The sequence below is a fragment of the Fukomys damarensis genome, unplaced genomic scaffold (genome assembly GCF_012274545.1).
Source record: "Fukomys damarensis isolate Sample0158 unplaced genomic scaffold, DMR_v1.0_HiC HiC_scaffold_18, whole genome shotgun sequence".
Lineage (NCBI taxonomy): Eukaryota > Metazoa > Chordata > Mammalia > Rodentia > Bathyergidae > Fukomys > Fukomys damarensis.
In genome coordinates this window covers 22,248,576-22,273,038 of record NW_022900930.1, presented here as the reverse complement: position 1 = coordinate 22,273,038, position 24,463 = coordinate 22,248,576, and the positions used below count along the sequence as shown (strand labels likewise).

The 24,463-nt window shown below is 39.4% G+C and overlaps 1 protein-coding gene and 1 long non-coding RNA gene across 6 annotated transcripts in view; both read right to left on the bottom strand.

The window, feature by feature from the left end:
- The window catches only part of Enpp6 (ectonucleotide pyrophosphatase/phosphodiesterase 6), a 251,160-nt gene extending 245,376 nt beyond the window's left edge, over window positions 1–5,784 (bottom strand). For all 5 annotated transcript variants that reach the window (XM_033765423.1, XM_033765421.1, XM_033765422.1 and 2 more), the window contains exons 1-2: window positions 5,673–5,784; window positions 795–857 (exon numbers count right to left, since the gene is read on the bottom strand). The gene's annotated coding sequence lies outside the window, so the exon portion shown is untranslated. The remainder of the gene's footprint in view (window positions 1–794; window positions 858–5,672) is intronic.
- Window positions 5,785–6,600: 816 nt separating this feature from the next.
- LOC104874080 overlaps window positions 6,601–24,463 on the bottom strand; it is a 34,925-nt gene continuing 17,062 nt past the window's right edge. Inside the window, exons 2-3 of the long non-coding RNA XR_783654.3 lie at window positions 12,461–12,653; window positions 6,601–7,141 (exon numbers count right to left, since the gene is read on the bottom strand). This is a non-coding gene — a long non-coding RNA (uncharacterized LOC104874080). The remainder of the gene's footprint in view (window positions 7,142–12,460; window positions 12,654–24,463) is intronic.

Below are 24,463 nucleotides of genomic sequence, written 5' to 3'. Positions count from 1 at the left end.
TGATGGATGGGGGAGCCATGGGGGAACCCAACACCTGAGCCAGTGCTCCTCCAATAACAGAAACTTGAAGCACACAGAAACGATAGGCTTTGAGTCTTAAAATTCTAGACAGGGTGCCATGGTGCATACCTGTAATCCCAACACTCAAGATGCTGAAAAGAGGAGGATTGCCAAGAGTTCAAGACAAGCCTGAGCTACGTGGTGAGTTCAAGGCCAACCTGAACTACATGGTGAGACATTGTCTCAAAAAACAAAACCAACAGCAAAACAATCTCAGATTCTGTGCATGCTTTCTGAGTCAGAGTCTCAGTGTTCTTTGTTTAAAAAGTACCCCTGGATTGGGTGCCCTTTCTGGGTCCTGGTTTCAAGTGAGGATTTCTTCTGTGGCTTCTGGTTTGGAACTTGATCCTGTTTTTATGTGAGATCTCTGTGCTTTCTGTGTGATCCTGTTGCTCTCATGGGAACATTCCGTCAGCTCGGAACCACCCTTCTCAAATCTCTACTGATTTGGGGTCCTCCAGGTTGATGCTTCATCTGCTTCCTTCTCATTTGCATAATTCGACCAAGGACAGTTTTGAACTTCAGTGGCTAACCAGCTCCTCTAAGCCTCACCCTCCCATCGCCTCTGCTACTCCTTTGTTATCACCTTTGGTCTTTCCTTCGCAGCCTAAATTCCTTCTTCCCACCATTCCACCCTTTGGCCCCTCCACCAGGCTTTTCCATTCCCAGAATTCAGGACACCCCCCACACCCTCCCACCAAGCAACTACGTATCAGTGCCACAGAAAATCTTACCACAGACATTGATGAAAAGCCAGGTCCACTAATGAGCAGGTAATTCTTAATTTGTTCCATTTGCTAGATATACAATTCAGATATAAAGAAAAAATGTAAAGAATAATGCAAAGTTACTATAATGATAATATTATATCTACTAGATATTCTAGATTAGAAAAATTTCTAGGACTACTAGATTATAAAAGTTACAAAGCCAGTCTAAGAACAGATGTACATTAAAATACAGTAAAAACAAATAATTGGACAGTGCTGGACATCAAGCCCAGGGCCTGACACATGCTAGACAAGCACTGCACCACTGAACTACATAGATCCCCATCTTCATATGAATAAATGTTAATAAGTATTTCAGAGATTGTATGAACTTCTTGGAAGTTTGTCAACCCTCTGCTGTTCTTGATATATTACAGCATTATTCCATCAATTATAATTCCGCTAGTTATTTATAAATGTTGTATATCATAGGAAAAATGTTCTCGTCAAATTAACTGTTACAGATCTAGGGCTATTTCAAGTCTCTTGTCATCCACAGATAATTCTAGTTTTATTCTTCTTTTTTTCTGAAAGCCCTTGCCATCAGTCATAGATCAGATTTATTCATGTTTAACAAAAAGGGACCATCTCAGGAACCCAGGGAAAGAGCCATGACAGACAATCCAAAGTAAAAGCTTCTGCTGACATTGCTTAAATAATTTTAGTATCATGTGCTGGATTGAAAAAGGATTTTTCAGAACTCAAGATTAGAAGCTGACAGGACCGCTTCAAGAACTGCTAACTCAAGATCAAGCAGAACAACTGATCACATAGAACTGAAGGAATTAAAGGACTGTGATATTTACAGTTTTTATTTGGAACATTGTTAGTTCTTTAGAGTAACATGTTATAGATAGAAGGAATCTTTTTTTTTCTTTTACCTTAAAAGAAATCTGTAATACATATTTTTAATGGATTACATCCACAGACAAAAATGAAACATTGATATTTTTCTACCTGCCTGATACTTCCAGATTAAAAAACTATTGTTGAATATTCTTTCTATGCCAATATATTTATATGTGTTCAACAAGAATTTCTCCTCCTTTAAACAGGATATAATTGGACAAATTGGTTATATAATCAGAGCTTTGGCTGGAATGGTGTATTTGAGAATGGTGCATAAAATTAGATATAAACAGTGTTAAGGAACTAAGGTTGACTATGTTCTCTAACGTGCTTATGAAGCCTTCTTGGAACACGCAGCCTCATACCTGACTTATAAGATTCCCAGACTTACTGGGATGTCAGGAAAGTCACTTGGCAACAGGTCCAGAAACATTAGAATATTTGGGAGACTCCATGAAAAGAGGAACTCTCCCAAATCTGCAAATATTACAGGTAAAATCTAGTAATGAGTTCTTGGCTTGGCTTCCTAGCCTTGAGAGACTTCAAATGTCTAATCTGAGATTCCTTATAAAAAGTTCCAGCAGCCAGGGATTTAGCTTAGTGGTTCTGCCTCCTGCCTCACAAGCACAAGGACCCAAATTCAATCCTCGGTACAAAAATAAAATAAAATTTAAAATTCCAGTAAAGCCAACTTAAAAAGGCCTATATGGACATTCTTGCCTCATCTAAATACTCAAGCCAAATACAATGAGATGAAACATATTTTGTAAACATGAATATTCTTACTTTGGTTAACTTGGATCAAAAAAGGGAGATAAAATTTTAATGTTTCAGTAGAAACTGTAGCATCCCTTGTGGGTTATGACTCTGGTCCTGTTTATTGTCTCTGAGGTTTTATTTGAGATTTTATTATTTATCTCTAAGTTGAACTAGTTTCTGTAATCTTGTACAGTTTGTCACTCCTCACCAAATTCTTAATTCATCTACTATACTACCTGACAATAACTCTTCACATCCCAACCCTTAACATTAAGTATCAGAATAAGTTTTTCTTTAACACCTTCCATATCCCTCCAAGATGTAGTAACACAGACTGAATTTGCTCTCCTGCCTGGAAAAAACAAATCTGAGGAGTAAAATATATAAAACAATAATTTTAAAATACTATGTATCAGGCAGTGAAAGACATGTATCTTCCGCCAAATACTTAAAAGAATCATACCACAGTGATATATGTGCACCCATGTTCATAGCAGCACAATTTGTAATAGCTAAAACTTGGAAATAGCCCAGTTGCCCATCATCTGGAGACTCAATAAAGAAAATGTTGGTTTTTTCTTAATAAAATGGAGTACTACTCAGCCATAAATAATGAGAAACTAGGAACATTTATAGCTAAATGGATGCACATTGAGGCAATACTCAAGTGAAAAAATAGGACATACATGTGTAAATACAGAATAGTTTCTCTAGTATGAGAAACCTGATGTGTAAATAAGGACTAAAAGGTGTAATAGATAATATGAAATAGGAAAAAAAAAAGTGGCAAAGAGGAAAGGAAATGGGGTGGGGGAAAGGAAAGAAGAGAATGGAATTAATATGAAAAAAATGTAAACAATAGTCTTTGTAGATAGGGAAAGGTTGAAGGGAGTGCAGGGGAATCAGAAAAAAAAATAACCAAGATGAATTATCTAAAGGTGCAAATTTCCAATGATGAATGTCATTATATTGTATACCTTAAAAGTACCAATAAAATTAATTTAAAAAAAGAAAAGAAATTGGATCAAACACATGGATATTGTTCAAGGGACATAAAAACAGTTATTACATCTGTCTCCCATAAATTCAAAAGGTAAAGAGACACTGGAGATTTAGAAAAAAAAGAATCATCCAGATATGAAAACTATACTATTGAGATTTTTTTAATTGTATGGAATTAACAACAAAATAAACATTGAAGAAGGAATAAAACTAAAATTAGCAGATGAGACATTGCAGAAAGAAAAAAACACAAAGAACACTGCAATGATGCAGAGCATAATCAAATTTTGGAAAAAGAAAAAAGTTTAAAACACAGAAAAAATATATTATGAATAGAGGTACAAAAATGAGGATTAAATTAGATTTCTTATCAGGACTATGCAAGAGAAAAGATAAGGCATAAAGAGCGTTACATAAATAAATCATCAGACCAAGATGGACTCAATGATAATTTCTTTTAAACATTTAAAGAGAAAATACAGGTTGAATATTCCTTATCATAAATGGTTGGGATGAGAAGTATATGAGGTTTCATATTTTGGAATATTTGCATATATATAATACATACACCTTGAGGAGGGGACCCAAGTCTAAATAGGAAATTCTGTTGTATGACATACATAGCCTGAAAGTAATATTATACAATATTTTAGTATACATTTAGTGCATTTATTGGCTACAACCCATTATATGAGGTCAGGTGTGAAATTTTCCTCCTATAGAAATTTCACATTTGGGAGCATTTTTGATTTCCAATTTTTGGATCAAGGATACTCAACTATACCAATTTTATATAAACTTGCCCAAAAACTTGAATAAGAAGAAATATTTTTCACTTTATTCATTTAAACTAATATTACATTGACATCAAAAACCAAAAATAGGGCCAGAGATTTAGCTCAGTGGTATCACACCTGCCTCACAAGTGCAAGGTACTAAGTTTGATCGCCTGTACCAAAAAAAAGAAGAAGAAAATAATCAATACATCAATATTCCCCATTAACATAGATGCAAATATTCTAAGCAAAATTTCAGCAAATCCTATCCATTATAGAAGTATAATATACAACAACAAAGTAGGATTTACTTCAAGAATTCAAAGTTGGCTTAACATTTAGCAATCAATCAATGTAACTCCATTAAAAAGAAAACTACAGGCCAAAATCATGAATGAACAGAGATGCAAAAATCTTCAATGAGATACTGGCAACAGAATGCAAAAACAAATCATTACAAAGATCACACATCATGCCAAGTATGCTTCATCCAGGAATGCAAGGATGGTTCAACACATACAAATCAATAAATGTAACACATCACATAAACAGAAGCAAGAGCAAAAGTCACATCATCATCTCAATAGAACAGAGAAAGCCTTTTATAAAATCCAACAACCATTTATGATAAACTATCCCTGAGGAAAATAGATACAGAAGGACCTTTTCTGAACCTGATAAATACCATGTATGACAAACCTATTCCCAACATCATATTAATGGGAAAAACCTAAATGCTTTTTCCTCTAAAATCAGGAATAATACAAAGATGTCCACTATCACCACTTTTATTCAATATAATACATACTCAAAACTTTATCCAGAGCAACCAGGTGAGAAAGTAATAAAAGGAATATGTAAGGCAGAAACCAAACTATCTTTATATGCAGGCAATGTGATCCCTTACATAGAAGATCCAAAAAAATTCCACCAAAAGATACCTAGAATTAATAAACAAATTCAGCACTGTAGCAGGAGACAAAATTAACACACAAAAATCAATAGCATTCCTGTATACCAGTGATGAACCCACTGAAAAGAAATTAGGAAAACAATAGCATTTACAGTAGCTTCAAGAAAAAAACAAATACTTAGGAATTAACCTAACAAGAGAAATGAAAGACCACTCTAATGAAAACTATAGTACTCTGAAAAAGGAACTCAAAAAGGATACCAGAAAATGGAAAGACACCCCATGTTCTGAGATAGACAGAACAATATTGTCAAAATGGACATACTTCCAAAACTAATATAAAGATATAATACAATCCAAATCAAAATACCAACAGCATTCTCCACAGAACTAGAGAAAACAATCTTAAAATTCATATGGAACCAGAATATATACAGAATAGCAAAGGCCATTCTGGACAAATAAAAACAAAGCAGGAGGCATCACAATCTCAGGTTTCAAGTTATATTATTAAGCTTCAAAGCTGTACACGGTTGTACATACCTGTAATCCCAGCACTTAGGAAACTAAGACAGGAGGATAACTTCATGGCTATCCTGGGCCACATAGTGAGTTCAAGGCCATCCTGAGGTACATAGTGAGAGTCTGTCTCAAACAAAATAATAAAAACAAAATAATAAAAACAAAATTTAAAAAAGACAAAGCTACAGTGACAAAAGACAAAACAAAACGAAAAAACAGCATGATATTGGACAAACAATAGCATTGAGCAGTGTGTGTCTGATCCTGGTTTCTTGTTCCCCTCACATGCTGCCCCCTTTTAATTTTTGTATTTGTCCAAGCTTTGTGTAACTTTACTTAGTCTCTGAGTTAGTGATTGCTAGGTGGCTTAGTTTGTGTAAATACAATGTGTCCATCTTTTCTGTCCATGTTCTTTTAGAGTTTTTTTATTTACAAAATTTGTTTTGTTTTGAAAGAAAAAGAACCAAAGTATCTTTGATGGAAGGTTCTACAGCAGATTAAAGGTTCTCAAAAATAAGTGTGCGGGCATCTTCCTGATGTGGGGATTCTAAGATATCTTTTCTTTTGATAGAAAAGATATTCCCTTCCCTAATTTCCTATTTGGGACCAAATTGCCCTAAAACTTGACTCCTACCTTCTTCTGCCTCAAAAACAAAACAAAACAAAACAAAGCACCTAAAATAAACAAACAAACAAAAAAACACAACTTGATACAGGCACACACATATATATTTAATTATTGGACAGTCTTTAAAACTTTCAAGTGACATATGCAGAAATACTGAAGGAAAAATGAGCCCTTGGCCCAAAATTCCTGAGTCAAAACTGGTACTTAAAGCTGGGTGTGGTGGTGCACACCTATAATCCCAGCCTTTGGGAGGCAGAGGCAGGAGGATTGCCACAAATTTGAGGCCAGCCTGGACTACACAGTGAGCTCAAGACTATTCTGAACTACACAGTTCAACCCTGTCTCAAAAAAAGAAAAAAAACCATTATTTGATGCAATTCATGCCAAATATGATATTGCTGTTTGGATGGGTCAAAAAACCTAACCCATCTGTAATTTTAGAGAGAACCAAATGGGGTCCGTCTGTATAGAAAGTGGGGTGAGGGGACCAAGAAAGGATATACAAATGAATATTCTAGTCACTCAGGAAGTTTTATTCAGGTTCAAGAACATTACATCAGATTGGCTTCAAGACTGTTTAATAGGAGAGAGACCAATATAACTGCATATTTACTGCTAGAAGCCAAAGCTTTATGTTAAATCTTGAATTTATGAAGAGGAATGGAGGGGAAGGTGGGAAGGTATGTACTTATCTGTTCTCTCCTGAGCTGTTCTCCTTATTCCTGAATGGCCTGAGTCTACTCAGTCTTTGGTGACCCCATCACTGGGTGTTTATTTGACAGTTGATTTTTCTGTACCCAGGTACTTCCTTTCCTTTTTTCTAATCATTTGTAGCACACACACTGACTCTTCTCTTGTTTCCCTGGGAAAACACAATGAATGAAAAGATTTATTGGTAGTAAATAAGTAAATTCATTCGTTCCAGAGACACAGCCATCAGGCTGGACCAAATTGAGTAATGCGCCTGCCCCTTGACTAGGAGAGATGAGCATCTTATTAGCAAGTCCAACAAAAGGGATTAGGGCGGCTATTGACAAATGAAGTCAAAATGGATGTTGACACAAAGAAATGATAAATGACCACTTTATTGGCTATATGATATATGACCACAAAATACTATGGATGTTTGAATTTTTAAAATGTATTACAGTAAAAGACACATTGCCATTAATCCCTCTCAAAATACTTCCTCTTTCTTCTGATACATTTATTCCATTGGTCTTGCCACTTTCTGAAGCAGTTCTGGAAGTCCTCTCTCATGAGTGTCTTTAGTGTATTTGTCATGGCTACCTTATTGTCCTGAAATGATTTTAAATGTTTACTTGTCCAGGTCCTTTTGACTTTGAGGAAGGGCCAGAAGTCACACAGTGCCAGATCAGGTGAATACGGTGAATGTGGACATATCATAATGTTTTTAGGAGCCTACCTTTTATTGTATGGCAGTTGGCAACAGCATTCATTGTATTTTTAATTATACCTCATAAAGACGCAAAAGAGAATTTCCAGAACTGCTTCAGAAAGTGTCAAAAATGATGGTATAAGTGAGGAGTATTTTGAGGGGGATTAATGGCAATATGTTTTTTACTGTAACAAACTTTTAAAATTTAAATGCATACTGTATTTTTACCAGCCCTGTCTATTGCTGTACAGAAGCTTTGGTGGCTTGAGATGATGATTTATTATTTTGCATAATTCTGCAGGTCAGCCTGGTGGTTTTCCCTTCTAGTTTTGCCTTGCCTGCTTATGCAGTTGTGTTCATTGAAAGCCAGTTGTACAGAAGGTCAGAGAAAGCCACACTCACATCCCTGACAGTTGGTTCTGGCTGCTATGTGAGGCATCTTGTGGCTTCTCCACACAGCCTCTTGTCCTCCTGTAGGCTAGGCCTGCTGCACTCTGGGACATTACAGGACAGTGTTCCACGTGGATGAAGACAGAGCCTGCCAGATCCCTTAGGTGTGGCCTACGGATCACACGTCTCTTCTGCACATTCTACAGGCCAGAGTAAATCATGGGTGATCTTAAATTCCAGAGCGTGACTGCACCGCTGGACCAGGGCATGGCTAAGTTTCACTACAAAAAGTATGCAGCCTAAAAAGAGGAATGTGTAGCCATCATTAAATAAAACTGAGAAGAGTTCATTATTTCAAATTGTGCTCCTACAGTAAACCCCCACAGACCAAACCAAACTGGAGTTATTGGGTTAAATGTCACAAAATGAAACTGAAAAACTTAAAAAAAAAATAGAAAAATCCTCAAATAGGCCCATTGAGAGAGAGAGAGAGAGAGAGAGAGAGAGAGAGAGAGAGATAGGATCACAGCAACTAATCAAAAGGGACCCAGTTAATCCAAGCTGGCACAAGAAAGTTCCCTCTGCTTTCACCCATACAAGGAAAGTAACCTGATGTTAATCAGTCTGCTTTGAAACAATGCAGTTTCCTCCCTCCTGCTCAAATTTCCTTAAAAACCCCACTGTTAGGCAAACCCTGAAGGTTCCCCTGTCTGTTTTGCAGAATAGATGTTCCCAGATTCATGAGTCACTAATAAAAAGTACCTAGATCTTTAAAACTCAATTTGTTGAAATTTTGCTCCATGACACCACTAAGCAACGTGCAATGCTATTACAGATCTTTTGTTTTCTTCATATATATATATGAAAATAATGCCTTATTTCTAGGGTTATTATAACAATTAAATTAAATAACACTTTAAATGCCTAACATATGAAAGATACTTGGTGAAAGGTACTTTTTACCAATGCCATTAAAAATTAACGTTATGGGGCCAGGGATTCCACCACCTGCCTCACAATCCCTAGATCCTAAGCAATCGCTGGTACCCCCCTCCAAAAAAAATTAAGGTTATGAGCAATAGTCTCTCAAAAGAAAACCTCTTTCTTGTCTAGAATGCTTGTTGTGTTAACCTCTTCTGCTTGGGAGATGCTACAGGGTACATGACAGGGAGCTGGGCTTTTTGTAGATCTTTTCGGGCGAACAGTTGCTTGAGCTTTCTTTTCTATAAATCCCTAAACACAAATGGGGTATGGGATTAAATATTTTCACATCTTAATTTGATTTGCCTTCACTTTTTGTGCCTAGTTTATATTATACATGCATTGGCAAGTATCCAGTCAGCAACACTGAAACTACTCCTGGAATTTTAGTAAAGGGAAGAGAACATAAGAAATTGGCTACAAATGTGTTGAAAGCCTGGAGGCAAAAAAAGGGAGGACAGTTTTAGAGATTAGTAACTGCAGGAAATTACTACCATCCTAAGGCTGACTGAACAAAAGAAACACTGATATTATCCAGGATCCATGATTGCTCTCTTGCTGCCCCTTTGCTGTGTTGGAAACTTTCAGGAAGCAAGAAGCTAATCTCCTACCAGCGGTTTCCTGTCACTAATGCTGCCAGATCTAGAACCAGGGAATGTTGTGCAGAAGCAGCTGTAGCAGCATCCCTGGCCTCCACAACTGAAGATTTTCCATCTGATCAGAGCTCACCTTCACTCACCACCACTCCTGCAGCTGTGGCTGCTATGGTTACCACTGCCAAAAACTTCAACGGATGAAGAAATAAAACGGGCATTTCCCTTCTACCTTCCTTCGAGACTTCCGCCAGTGTCTCCCATTAGTAGAGCCTAATTGGAAGTCAGTCAGTTAGGGAGTTTGGGAAATGCAGTTCTCAGGCTCTGTAGAGCGCTACAGAGAAGAACAGAAGAGTGGGAGTGGAGTTAGAGCCAACAGACAATTAACCAGCACGGTGAGTGACGTGCACAGATGTTTCCCATCGCCATGTTCCATGTGTCTCTAGTTTGGTGTGTGGGAACTGAAGTGAACATGTGTCGAACGCTTCAAACTTCTAATAGAACACTATCACACCACATTTAACCATCTGATGATCAAATGCCTCTCCCTTCTCACCATTTACTCTTTTGATCCTTGGGTTTGGCATGGGATACATACATTTGGGAAAGGAAAACCTTGCATTCCACACTCCACTTTACAAAATGCTGTGAGATCTTTCTAGCCTCCTGCCTGTTGTCCAGTTGAAAGTGCCTCGTTAAAGAGCAGGTGCTCTGCATATGTTATGTAGGACATAAATGCAAAGGATATATAGACTCCTCCATTTCCCTAGCATAGTCTGAAACGATGCTCCTGGTTTCTTTTCAAAAATTTCCATTGTTCTCATGCCAGGGATTTAGCTCAGTGGTTCTGCCACCTACCTTGCAAGTGCAAGGACCCGAGTTCGATCTCCAATACAAAATAAAAACAAACTTTGAAAAATTTCCATTGTTCTTTATCAATGATTACGCATTAAGTTGGCTAGGTCCTTGGATAATGCAAAAAATTATTTTATTGACCTAGCATTGACTGGTCCCTAATGAAACAAAGTCATTTCCTCTTAAAACCTGAGCACTGAGATCATTAGATTGTTCTTAGATTTACGCTTAGGTTTCTTGAGACTTATTCCTCCTTTATAAGTCTAAATCACACTGTTGTCTGAAAGCAAACTTTGAGGAGGGAGAAAAAGGAAGGATGTGACAACTCTGAGCCATTCTGACAAATAAGACATGGTCAGACCTCAGGGGAAAGACCTATTCCTGAGAATTCGTTTTACAGGTGAAATTAGGTTACACTGAGCAGAAATCGTGGTTATAATGAAGAAAAGTGAAGGGAAACTTGTTTTGGAAGTGAAGGTCCCAAGAGTTTTATGGGACCTTCAGTCTACCTTCATACCTGGCTAAGTCACTCAGTGGAACCCCTCCTCAGCAATGCCAGCTGCACGAAGCAGAAGCAGAAGTGGCAGATGGTCTGGGGAGAGAGTTCAAAGAGTACAGTCCTGTGAGGACTTCATGGGGTGTGGGAGGTGCCTTATTTCAAAGAAGTTTAAGCATACAAAGCCAACATTTGGTGAGTTGCTACTATGTGACAGGCCTGTTCTGTCACTTTCATTTTAATCCTGACAACCTTATGGCATTACCTCCTATTTGAAAACAGAAACACAGGATCTTACATCTGGTATACAACATAACAGGATTCAAAACTTTGTCTACTGCACCCACGTGCCAATACAGGTGAATCCCTGTGCATGGCCCCTCCTGGGGCAAGCATGTTGTTTAAACGTAGTGTGTGGAAACAGAGATCAAAGTGCTGGGAGCTGGGACAACAATGCACTTGTCACAGCTGTTTATACTTTGCGGCCTTTTCATTGTCGGCGTGTCTCGGAAGTTAGAGAGGCCTGAACTGCTTCCACTTTTTTTTTTCCAGAATGTAAGTTTAAATTTTTGTTCTCAGACAATATTTCTATAGCGGGGCCCTACTACTGCCATTCTTCTACCCTATACAACAACTTTTTAACCTCCAATGTGTTAGGAAAATGTGACCTCTGAAGTCAATTTCGTGGGCTCACGCTGGAATATTTTGAGCAACTTCAAGCATCAAGAAGTTGATGGTATCAAACAAAAATTTAAAATTAAACAATAAATATCTGACCATTTTCTAAAAATCTCTTCCTTTGAAACTTAGTGTTATGACGCAGTGTTTTCTGCCTGTCATGTCATGTCTTTACTCTCCACATCCTGCTCTCCTCCTCTGACAAAGACGATTAAAAAAAAAAAACGGAAATTATGTGCTATTTGGAAATTGCTAGCTAAAATCTTCTGCTTCAATTTGTCCTTTAGACCTATCTCTCTGAAAGAGCTCAGTGGTCAAAGCATTACTCATTTAAGCCAAATGGAAACGGGAGCGGAGAGAGCAAGAAGAGAAAGGTTGATTTATTTAAGATCATAACTTAAGCTCTTTTAAGCAAATAATACCTAAAGAAATATGTCTTTAAATAACATTTTGTGAAAAACCATTACTGAGAAGAAGCTAATGCCAAACAATTTCTTCCTGGTGTAGAAATGGGTGCAGATTTGGGTATTTTTGTGTATAATACCTTTTAAACAAGCAATCAGAAAAGCAATAATGGTGCTGCTGCAATTCCTCCATTTTACAACAGGTATGTACAGATCATCAAGAAGTCTGAAATAACATAATCCTAGTGATGATTTCTTAGGAAATTAAAAAAAACAGATTGTTTTGTATCTCTCTGTGAACTCCATATGCATTTTCAAAATGTCATTTTCTCATCTTCAATTTTAGTTCCTCTTCCAAAAGCAAATGCTGCATAAATAAACTCACCACACAGGTCTGGAGTCTCCAGCACCAAAGAAGTGGAGAAGGGTGGCACATGCCCCGTGCTTTATCTGTGGATGCTGTGTGACTTCTTAGTGACATCTATCATACTTCTGTTTACTCAACAATCTACGCAGAAATCTAGGAAGCACCTGGTGTAGAGTGACACCAACTATCCCTCCTTCATTGTATGCGTTTTCTGCAATATACAGAAAGGAAGTCATAACTTAAAAATAAAATTCACACATAAGCATTTGGGCGATATTTAAATCTTAATAACCTGAAATATCGTTGCCCACTTTGAGTTTTACTCAGTGTCATGGCCAGTCATGTGAACATTCAGACACTCACACCATCTAAGAAATCATACAGTATTAACCCTTCAGCTCTTCTCTTAAGGCAGAGCTGACGCAGCAAAGCCTGGCCTTGCCCTCTGCTAGGAAATATTCAACCCAAGCTTGAACATAGGTTTAAGCCTCACCCCATTCCTACATGCTGCTGCAGAGTCCTTCTGGCCCAAGATAAATTTCTCAGGAAAACACACGAGCCTGATAAGGTTGCTAGTGCCCTTGGAGCTCCTCCAGCTCCACTCACCTCCTGGACATTAATTATGAATGAAAAAACTGATCCTTAGGTCAAAGAACCTTTCATCAAAGTCTCTGCAGCCACAAAAATGAACAAAGCAAAGGCTTCCTCTGGAGCTGGCCTCACCCGACAGAGATGCCAGGGCATGGTCGGCAGTGCTCAGAACAAAGAGCATCCAGGAGGGGGCACTGATTTTCCTTCATAGAGAAAAAGAATATCCTTCGCTCTAAATGAACAAATTTCTCCAGACTACTTTCAGAAAAAGAAAAAAAAATCTTCCAACTTCTGATGTGCAGATTTACACTTTTTGATCATTTCCCGGTAGTAGCTGGGGGTTGCACTAATGACCCCTTTTATATTCTCTAACTGGCCCCTATGCTTCCCAAAGCCAATTCTAGACCATAAAGGTCTGTGACACAGATATCAGCGTGAGGCCAATAGGAGAACCATCTGGTAAGCAGGCCCTGGGAAGCCAGTCAAGAGATCGCTCTCTTAAGAGTCCTGGGCATCATTGGGTAAACTGTTTCTCTGAATGTAGACTGCAAATAATCACTCCACACAAACAAAATGAAGCCAGACGTCCAGTCCTAGATAAGTAATGCTCCAAAACTTATTACTTTATGCACATTAGTAGTCTGTCTCTTCCCAGCCAGCCTTCCCACCCCACTGGTTACAGTGAATTGTTTGCAGTGTTTATTTGCAGACCATAATTCTTCACATTCTGGTTTCACAGTTTTCCCTCTCTCAGTGTTAGAAGCTGCAAAGTTGCATAAACAACCTTATCTTTTGGAAACAATCGTTAAGAAAATATATAAGACCCCCGGTTTTTTTTTCCTCTTCGCTGCCCTCCCACTGTACTATTCTGTATTGTGTCAACTTCCCAGGCTTTTCTCTACAGCATTGTCTTTGAAAACCGGACACTCAGAAAAATAGGTTTGCTAATCCGGGGGGTGTGTTTGGAGTTCAGTGGATCATGGGGATTGTGGTGTTAATTGAAGGCCAAAGTCCATTGTACTTCATGCCCCTCCTTTAGAACAAAGGCTACTGTCATTCTCGCCACACCAGGCAACAATCTGATCCCTCAGCAGGTCAGGTGTGGCGGAACCACGATTTGCTGAATTGACACCTGCAAGCACTGCTTCATAGAACAGCAGCTGAAAGGGCAAAGAAAATTAACTTTCATAATTCTTTACCCTTCTTGTTTTGAACAACCTCTCCACTTAGACCAAGTTTAATCGCTCCTCTTTTAAAGCCTTCCAAAGAACTCATAATTGCCCTTGGTAGATTTCCTTGATATATAATTTAAATCCAAATTTACTTACATATTCAATCTGATCAGCACTTATTAATCCATAGCGTGTAGCTTATTCTTCATTATTATTTCTTAAATCAGTGAGTGATAAAAATTATACATGCCTGTTTGATTTCCAAATCTTTTTCTGAATCATTTTGTAGTGGTGATGGAGTAAATTTTAGCTTTTATAATCCTACCTTCCCGTAGCTCTTAGGGAAATTGCCGTGAATGCTGATGATATCTTTCTTGTTATGCAGAAGTGAAGGATTTCCTATTCTCTGGGTAAGAACCACATTTACAAGTTTCCCAATACCCTACATTCTTTTTTCCGGGTTGTGTGGCTACAGTTTCCCTGATTGATTTTGAGATTTCCCTTTGACCTTTTTGAGGTGTTTTACTTTGTTTTGGTTTGGTGTTTGGTCTTCTGAGACAGAGTGTCACTCTGTAGTTCAGGCTGGCTCACTATGTAGCACAGGCTGGCCTCCAACTCATGCAGAATCTTCCTGCCTCAGCCTCCAGAGTGGTGGTATGACAGGCATACACCACCATGCCCAGCCCTCTTGAGGAGTTGTTTCTCCATCAACATGGCATGCCCTGCCAGGTATAGTCTCACCTGGACTCCAAGAAATCACTGCGTTTGTTTCTGTGTAAACAGGAAACAGCAGAAGACAGCCTCAGCCTAAAGATGCTGTGATGGATGGATGGCGCTTTTGGATCAAGAGTTCAAGGTCAACGCTGAGTCCAGGAAGAAGAGTTTTCACAGGACAGGTGCAACAATTGGCAAGGTCAGAAACACAGCACCAAGCACCATCCAGGGCACAGAATGGGGAGGGGCTTGAGGACCGCACACAGGACTGTGCAGCTGCAGAAGAGCATACACAAGGCTCCCTCCTGCCAGGAGTGTCACCTTCAAATGCAAGGAGTGGATTTGAGGGGAGAAATAAAAAAAAGACTCAGAGAAGCTGGAGAAGGAGAGAGAGACGAGAAGAGGAAGAAAGGAAAAGGAGAAGGGAGAGGAAAGAATTAACTGTACAGGAAACCAATGGGCTATGAAGGATGAGTAATAGAGGTGGTTTTAAAGTAACCTGAGATTGAGAAATAGATGTAAGTTCTTCACACATATTAATGTACAGGAAGCCCCAATATCTGTGGGACTGGGGAATGAATCTGAATACAGGCCCGTCCTATAGGTTCTCTGTTGATGAGGCTGGTGATGGGCAGGAGCACCGAAGTCATTTAAGGGTGCATCTCTAGAACCAGCTTTCCTATGTTTTTATTTGCTCCCAGAGAACTATTGTCAGAAAAGTATAAGAGGCTGCTTGGAAGGGGCATTATGGGGGTGAAGGGCTTGCAGGCTCAGTGAGGGAGCTGCAGTGTGTAGAGGTGATTCTGGAAGCAACACCACACCATCTTTTTGAAGGAAGCTTCTGAATGCCTTCAGCATGAGCACTGAGGCCCTATGTGTATGAGGTCTGCTGCCTTTGACCACCAGAATTGTACCAGCCAGTGGTGCCCAGGCCAAACACAGCCCACCAGCTCCCTAAACCCCCGGCTCCCTCACATGATGGGCCATCACATTTCCTTTGCACATCGGGAAAGGATTCCTCCACAGTCTTATTCATTTTCAAGGCTCAGCTCTTGGCCACTGTCAGCAGGACTTCACTTCCCACTGTTAGTGGGTAGCTCCTTCTAAAAGCGGCTCACTAAATAAATGTTACTGGGGTTGATACCAGAGATAAAATAGGAAATAATGTATTTCCCACCCTATTAGATGTCTGATACGCAGAGCCTGTGTTCTCTAAAAACTGTAGAGTGAATTCTAGGAACAACAGAGGTTAAGAGCAGGAAAATAATGCTGGCAGTTTAGCTCAGTGGCACCACAACTGCCTCTCAAGCATACTATCCTGAGTTCAATCCCTTGTATCAAAAAAATTTTTTAAAAAGAATAGGAAAATATTTATCACAAAGATAGCTCCTGAGAGGCAGGAGAGGACCTGAATAGGTAGCCGGGGAACCCACTTTACAGGGAAGTTTTACAAAGCAAAATCCATGTAGGTGTCACATAGGTTACAGCTATGATCAACCAATGAGATTACAAGTATAGTCACTGAGGTAATAGTGATCCAATGAGGAAGCAAGTCACATAGCAAGAGTACATGGAAAAAATAAAGAACTTGGTAGGTGATGGATCTGGAGGTCTTGGTCACCCACTGAGGTGATTGATGCCTATTTAGACTTTACTAGACCAGGTGTTATCACTTATCCTCTGGGGAACTGTGTAACCCTGGTACTTTTGTCGTGAGGCCTGGCCTCCAGCTGATGTGTCTTCTCCACAGTTGTAGTGTGTTTTTACCTTTTTTCCCAACTCTCTCAACGGCTCAGCTGACTGCCTATTATATTTCTATCTAACTTAGCTGTTTATAATAGGTTTAGGGTCACTCGCCTGTCCTTTTGGAGTTAGATTCCCAGGTTCTTTAAATCTTGAACAAAACAAGCAAAAAGCAGTGGAAAAGTTTATTTGCAAAAGTAAAGTGAACAGTGAGGGAGAAAGTGGCTATGAAGAATAAGCTTGGGCCAAGTATAGGGGAGAAAACAAGATAAGAGTACACCCTGGAGGATACAGACCAGGCTATAGTGAGGAAAGCCACAATAGCAAACTCTTTTTGTTGTCTGTGTCCTTTTATATCTCAAGGAATACCACAAGAATGTCTACAAACAGGTCCTGAGAGGTCATGCTGGGATCCTACTCCTCCGACTGACATCAGGCCGTCCTATTGAAAACTTGCTTGAGCTGGGGCTTTAGCTCAGTGGTTCGGTGGCCTGCCTTGAAAACTTGCTTGAGTTCTCACATGAAGTCTATGTGCAGGGATTTGGGAACTGTCCTGTAAATGTGTTCTGAAATCTTGTAAGTGATAGGTCACATCTACTTCCCCAGCCAGCTTTGCCACACCCTAATCTCCTATGTCATTTCCTCTTGAGAGGTATAAATCCCCATAATTCTTTATGAGGTGCTGAGGGAGTAGAAGTCTCTGTCTTCTGTAGCTTCTTCAGTTTGGAAGGGGCTGTAGATCCTATCTACTGGAGATTCTGTGCTCTCTAACTATCTTGGGGTACTGTGGCTCAACTGGCTGAGTTGAAGAAATAAAAATCCATCAAAACACAGTTAGAATTAATGACCATAGAGTTAATGACCATTGTTCTTCACTATTAGCCCAAATATGAAGAGCAGGTCAGATTTCCATGCTTCCTGTAGTGGCACTGGAGTCTTGCTATTTGAAGAGAAATCAAAAGTCTTCCAGAGGCTCACAGTAGTTCTTCTTTTCGGTAATCTTGTCTTTCAGATTGTTCAGGTGGGGCTGGCTGTAGTCTACAAAGATGCATCTATCTCTGCCACCTTTACTGCAGTGGGTATAGTAAGGATCACTGAGAAGGAGCCCTTCCATTTCAGATTTTACTGGTCTGTGTGTGTTCAATCTCTCCAAATTTTTAAGAGCTCTTGGTCTCTAGGATGAACAGTAGATGGTTCTCCTTGGCCAGGAGCTAGGAGGCCCTAGTTTCTTCTGTTAGTATAGCTCCAAAGAATCTGTGATTCTCATGTAAAGGTACAAGATCCCAATAATGAATGTAACTGTAATGTATACCTAAAATGTACCAATAAACTCAATGAGAAAAAAAAAAAAAGAATCTCTGATCAGGGGTTCCCTTGACTCCAACTATGACAATATATCCAGAGAAGGGTTTCCTAGAGAAATAAAATCAAAACAGAATGAAATAATTGAATTGGCTCACTCATGATGTCCAAGATTACCCAGAGTCCCTCAGAGAGATGGCGATGTCCATGGACAGGGGCATTGCATGTTCTGCTGGTCCTCTTCAGGAGTACAGAAATAAAGGTTCTGGCTGGCCTAGCCCCTCTCTGATAATGGAGACAGTCAAACCTTCAATGCCATGAGTCAGGTGCATTGGCTGCCTCACACTCAGAACAGGGCCCAGGCAGTGGCTTGGTGAAGTCACATGCCTAGTTTGTAGTCTTGTTGCATTTGAGACAGGGTCCTCAGTTGTCCCTCCGCTGGATCTTGCTCATCAAACACAGAAAAGACTATGTACAGCAATTGAACCATAGGTGTCTATGGTCCTACCTGAAGTGTTTGTAGCTTATACCAAATATCCAGGGCTAAATGACATGTGAAATGATGTTCCACGAGTGCTTCTCCCTCCCTGGAAGAGGGATTTATATTATGAAATTCTCAATACACTACTTTACTTCTATGGTAAGAATAGCCAGAGTATCAGATAACATTCTGAGTCCATGACTAGGATTACTGTCCCAGTTTTGTTCTGTTGAAGAGGTAATTAACCTTTTCAGGGTGAATTCCTCCCTATTTAAAGCATATTGTTCACTTGCATAGTTCCTAGCATACTGTACATTTGTAGCTGAAGAGGGGGCTTGATTTATTGACCTGGGGACTATAACAAGAAGGTATAAAAGACCTCCCAGTATCATCAAACAAATCAAAGAAACTTATGTCCCCCTGAGAGATTCATAAGAGTCTCAGGATGGGGTTATCAAAAAATATCTTTTTCCTCCTCAGGAATCACTCTAAACACTATACTGCCTGAGCATTCCCTTTGATAGAGAATCACAAAGCCCGTACAACAGGGATCTCATTCCACGTTTTGTGTTTTAAGTGGAAACATTATAACTGGAGAATAGTTTCACAGTTCAATATCCATCTCTGGCCGCTTTCCAGTTCACACTGGACCTAAACTGTATTGCAAAAGTAAATAAGCTCTTCCGGTTATGGATTGTCAATATCAAATCTTTCCCATTCATCAAGAATAGAGCCTAGTGCTGAAGCTGGTGAAATTCTCATGGAGAAAAGTTCCAAGGAGATTCCCACTGGCTTGGCTTGGGGCTGGTAAAGGAAGGAGACAACTGGGTTTTGACTTCGTAAGGTGATATCCCATGAAGAAGGGGGAGACCTGAGAGTTCTACAAAGCATCCCTTGGAAACACTAACAGATTAGGCAGACATCTCTATCTGGGTGTTGCCAGCATCATTGAGGACAGAAGAAATGCTTTCAGGGCCTTTGTCTCTTCATTTGGACCCATTAACTCATTAGGAAGAAGAGGGCAAAGACACTTGTTGGCCTTACCTAGTCCTTTAACTCCCATGAAGTAAGAGTAGAACAAAGCAAAATTCCCTTAGCCACTTACTGAATGAATCCTTTGGTGGTCCAATTTGCATTTAAAGTCCCTCGTATTCTGAGCCCCTTGATAGTACAGCTGGTATTTCAAGTCCCTTGATGACTCTACTTAACCAGAATGGAGCCAGTTGGGAATACTGTGTCTTACATTTACTCTAATAGTTTAAAAAAAAACAACCCAAAACTCTAACAACAGAGATGGCTCTGCTTCTATATACTCACAGTCTCTTTAATTAAATTTTAAACATTGTCTATTCCTTCTGCTCAGGTCATCAAGCATAGGGTTTAAAATTATCCGCACTTAAACAAAGAAGAAATCCCGTGAGGAAGCCATAAACTGAGGTGGGATCTGAGACAGGGAGGAAGTGAGTCAGCTAAAGCCAGTTTGAACAGGCCCTCCTGGCTATTGCCTTACCCAAGCAAATAGCCTTGGGCATTTCCTTTTTAAATGGACAAATATTTCTCTTCTGTGTGGGGAAGAGCCACTCAGCCAGTTCAAATAACTTCAAAAGAAAAGAGGTTCTTTCCTCTGGTTCTTCAAAATCAGAGGCTTGGCTCATAAGGCCAATTAATAAAAAAAAAGAAAAAGGTGATGTGAGTTGACATAAACCCACATTCATGCCCACGATTTCATGCAACTCTAAGCCTAGTTATCGATGTCACACACATCCAGGATGGAGCACTCTTAATTTTAACATCTCACCCTTAAACCCAGCATCACATAAACTGAGGAAGAAACACCCAGGGTGGGCACACTGAACTCTAGCATCAGACCAAAACACAAACCAAGAAAAAAAAGTTTCCAAAACTGGGGTAAGCAGAGACTAGGTTAATAAAAAAAAAAAAGTAGCAAACAAATGTAACACAAATTTAGAAAGAAAAAGTCATTTACAAAACTGGGGTAAGTAGAGCCTAGATTAATTTCCAAAATGAGTAGCAAAGTACAACAAACAGATGCTTGGACAACAAAGACCCACAAAGAGAGTACAAACAGCCAGAAAGAAAAATAGAAGCCTGCATTCCCTTCCCTATCACCACTGCTGGGCCAGGAAGCCCCTCCCTGATGCCTTGAGAAGAGTCCCCCCAATCCCGGATTGGGGAGAAAGTGAGGGAATGAAAGAGAGAAGAAGAAAAACCCTTTTGGAGAGAAACAGAAATTGTACTCGGCGTGGACCTCATCTTGGTCTCCGGTTCTTAAATTTTATTGCTGGATGTCTCTGCCAAAATGTTATCAGAATATCCTGGTTTTCTATTCTCCTGGCTGGCTCACCAAAATGTTACTGGGTATCAGCTTCTGAATGTGGCTCACCAAGTAAACATCACCAGGTTTTGGGTTGCTCACCTCTCTTTCTGGAGTTAGATTCCAGGTTCATTTCATCTCCAACAAAGAATTGAACAAAATGAACAAGGAGCAAATTTATTTGAAAAAGTAAATGAAGAGTGTGGGAGAAACTGGCTATGCAGAGTAAGCCTGGGCCAAGTAAAAGAGGAAACAGCAAGATAAAAGTAGACCCTGCAGGATACAGAGCAGGTTATTGTGAGGAGCTCTTCTTGTCATCTGTGTCCTTTTAGGCCATCCAAATCTTGAGGAAAACAAAAAGAACTTCTGCAAACTGAAAAGGTGGTGAAAGGTGGTGCTGGGATCTCATGCCTCAGGCTGACATCAGGTCTAGGCATCCTAAGGAAAACCTGCTCAAATTCTCACAAGAAGAAGTCTATCTGTAGGGCTTTCTGCACTTGTGTTCTTCGATCTTGTAATTGGCAGATCACACCTACTTCCCCAGCCAGCTTCACCACACCCTAATCTCCTGTCTCACTACCCCTCTCCACCTAGTCTGAGCTAACTGTCCTCATTGTTTCTACCAAATATAGTCTCAAATTTCCCAAGTAGGTTAGTGTCTTGAAGTAACGAGCAGCTAAACTTTTCAGAATTACTGTAAATAAAAAACTATGGCATTATATGAAAACTTTAAGAAAAAATTGGAACAGCTGTAGAAGTGTCTTCTAGTGCACAAGTAGGAGATAGTTCTATGACTCTGACAAGGAAGGTGAACTTTCCACTCTGCCACACTTCTCAGTGAAGATGAAGAATCTGCAAAGGTGCTTCCCCTAGCATAAAAAAAGAAAGATGGACAAGGCAGGCTCCCTGAATTATGTCTCCATATTCAGACCCTTATTTGAGGGTTGAGTTTTTAATCTTAATGATGCAGTTTGCTATCCCAAACAACTAACTTTAAGAATATTCCATGAGCCGGGTGTGGTGGCGCATGCCTGTAATCCCAGCACTCGGGCAAATGAGGCAGGAGGATCACTGAGTTTGAGACCAGCCTGGGCTACATAGTGAGTTCCAGGTCAGTCTCAACTACACAGTGAGACCCTGTTTCAAAAAACCAAAAAAAATAAAAAGTTCCATTCCCAAGAAGAAATCAAGAGTCCAAGGTATAAAGCTGCAAATAGACTCACTGGAGCAGAGGCAATGTCACTGGATGGTTCACTGTGCTATGATTGTTATCGGCACTCTTACTGTTTTTGTTAGTTCCTTGGCTATAAATTCTGTAAGCTTTTAATGCAATGCACCAAACCTAATTTTCCCACATGCCTAATTATTTTTCAGAGTGAAATTTGAAATGAAAGAATGGACGTGTATATGATAGGACAATAAAGATTTCAGTAATTGGCAATTTCTGCCTTATTTATCCCTAATGTATTTTTTATACATTCTTATCTTTAACTTTGTTGTTTGTAGTAGTTTACTAACACTACTGTAACAAATTATCACAGTATGGAGGCTTAAAACAACAACACAACTTTGTTATCTCACAGTCTAAAAGTTAGAAATCCACAATAGATCTTACTCAACTAAAAGTAAGGTGCAGGCAGGACTGTATTCTTTCCTGCCTTTCCAGATTCTAGAGGATGCTTTCACTCTTGTCTTTTTCTGTCTTCCAAATCCAAAAATTATGAATCAGATCTTTTTTGCATTGCACAACTTTGACTCTTTTGCCGACCTTATTCACTTATCAGGTTATACTTGGGCCACCTGGACAATCTAGAATCATCTCCTCCTCTCAGATTTGTATTTAAACACATATCCAAAATCTCTTTTGTCATGTTAAGCAACATAATTGATAGGTTCCTGGAGTTTAAGATGTGGGCATTTTAGGAGAGTCATTTTTATTCTGCCTACCTCCTTGTTGTATTTACTTCTGTGTGTATTCATGCCTTGATGCTCCCAACAGATTAGAAGCTTATTTGTTGAAGAGGAGGGAGTTGCTTCTTTTTCTTTCTGTTTTCCAGAGCAAATGTCCAATTCAGATACCCAAAAGCTATTTTCCATTAACTATCCTTCCTGCTTTGATGTGAATCACACAAAAGTCTATTTCTGGGCCGGGGATTTAGTTCAGTGGTTCTGCCACCTGGCTTCTAAGTACAACATCCTGAGTTCAAGCCCCAGTACCAAAAAAAGAAAAAAGAAAAAAAAGAGAAAGAAAAAGGTCTATTTCTAGGTTATAGACCATGTTGAGCCAACCATCCTATCTTATTATTTTGCTAGTCATTGGGATACAAAGATAATTCAATTATGTCCCGAGTTTTAATGAATTTGCCTTGTGAGATATTCAAGAAGACAGATCAATACGTGGAATATAGAGTTTTTGATACATGAATAACACATATGTATTTGTCAGCTTTCTGTTGCTAGGACAAAATACATGATATACACAACTTGAAAAAAAACAGCTTTTTTTTTTGGTACCAGGGATCGAACTTAGAACCTTCTGCTTGTGAAGTCGGCCGCAGAACCACTGAGCTAAATCCCCAGCCCCAACAGCTTCATTTTGGCTCATAGTTCAGATAATTAGAGCCATGGGCATCTGGTTCCAAGGCAACAACATCATGGCAGAGGAAAGCTGCTCAACTCATCATGTCTGAAAAGCAAAGAACAGAGAAAAAGGGGAAGGGACTGGGGACAGGATACACTCATCAATGCCCCCAGTGACCTACTTCCCATTTCCTAACAGCTATGAACCCAGCTATGGATTAATGCACTGATGAGGTAAGCATTCCATGAGAGAATCACCTTCTAAAAGCCCCACTGGACACAGAAGGTTGGAGGAAATATCTTAGGTCAAACTTCACCGAGTAAAAATAAAAATAGTGCAATTCTGTATTACGTGTAGTTTTATAGGATAAGAAGATATTAAGTCTGAGTGGAGGAGACAACCAGGGGAAAAGAGTCAAAGTGGTGTATTTTCTCTAAATATTGAATAAGACCATCGGAAAATCAAAGAGGGAGAAGTCAAACTGAAATGTGTGAAGAGCTGGGGATTTAGCTCAGTGGTTCTGCCACCTGCTTTGCAAGTGCAAGGTCCCAAGTTCAATCTCCAGTACAAAAAAAAAAAATGTGTGAAGATGTGATAGCATAATCATGAGAATTCAAAAGATATCAAAAAACTTTATACCTAAATATACCAGAAGAGCAAAAGAGTGCTTCCTTTGTATACATGACACAAATAAAATTGAGACCTCCAAGAGATGCTATGTGGTCACATTCCCCTACCGCCTTGTATCAAAATTCAATAGCCTTTTCTTCATATTCCCTCTTATCTGCCACATTTTTCCAGGGATATTGATAATGTGGTCAGATTTATCCCAGTGAGAAAAGGTTTCTTTCAACTCTGGACTCCCAGAGTACTTCATTTACAAAGTCCATAGCACAGGATACCTCTGTCTTCAAATTTTGCAGTATAGAAATCCTCTTAACAAGCCCAGAAAAAACAGATTCAGGTGTGGCAGGTCATACTCTCCAAAGATGGAAAAGATTACAATAGTATCTTCCATGCTTTTCTAGAACTCTGCCCCTACCCCAAGAAAATTAGACCTAAATTCTCTTTTCCTTGAATTAGGAAAGTTTGTGACTTACAA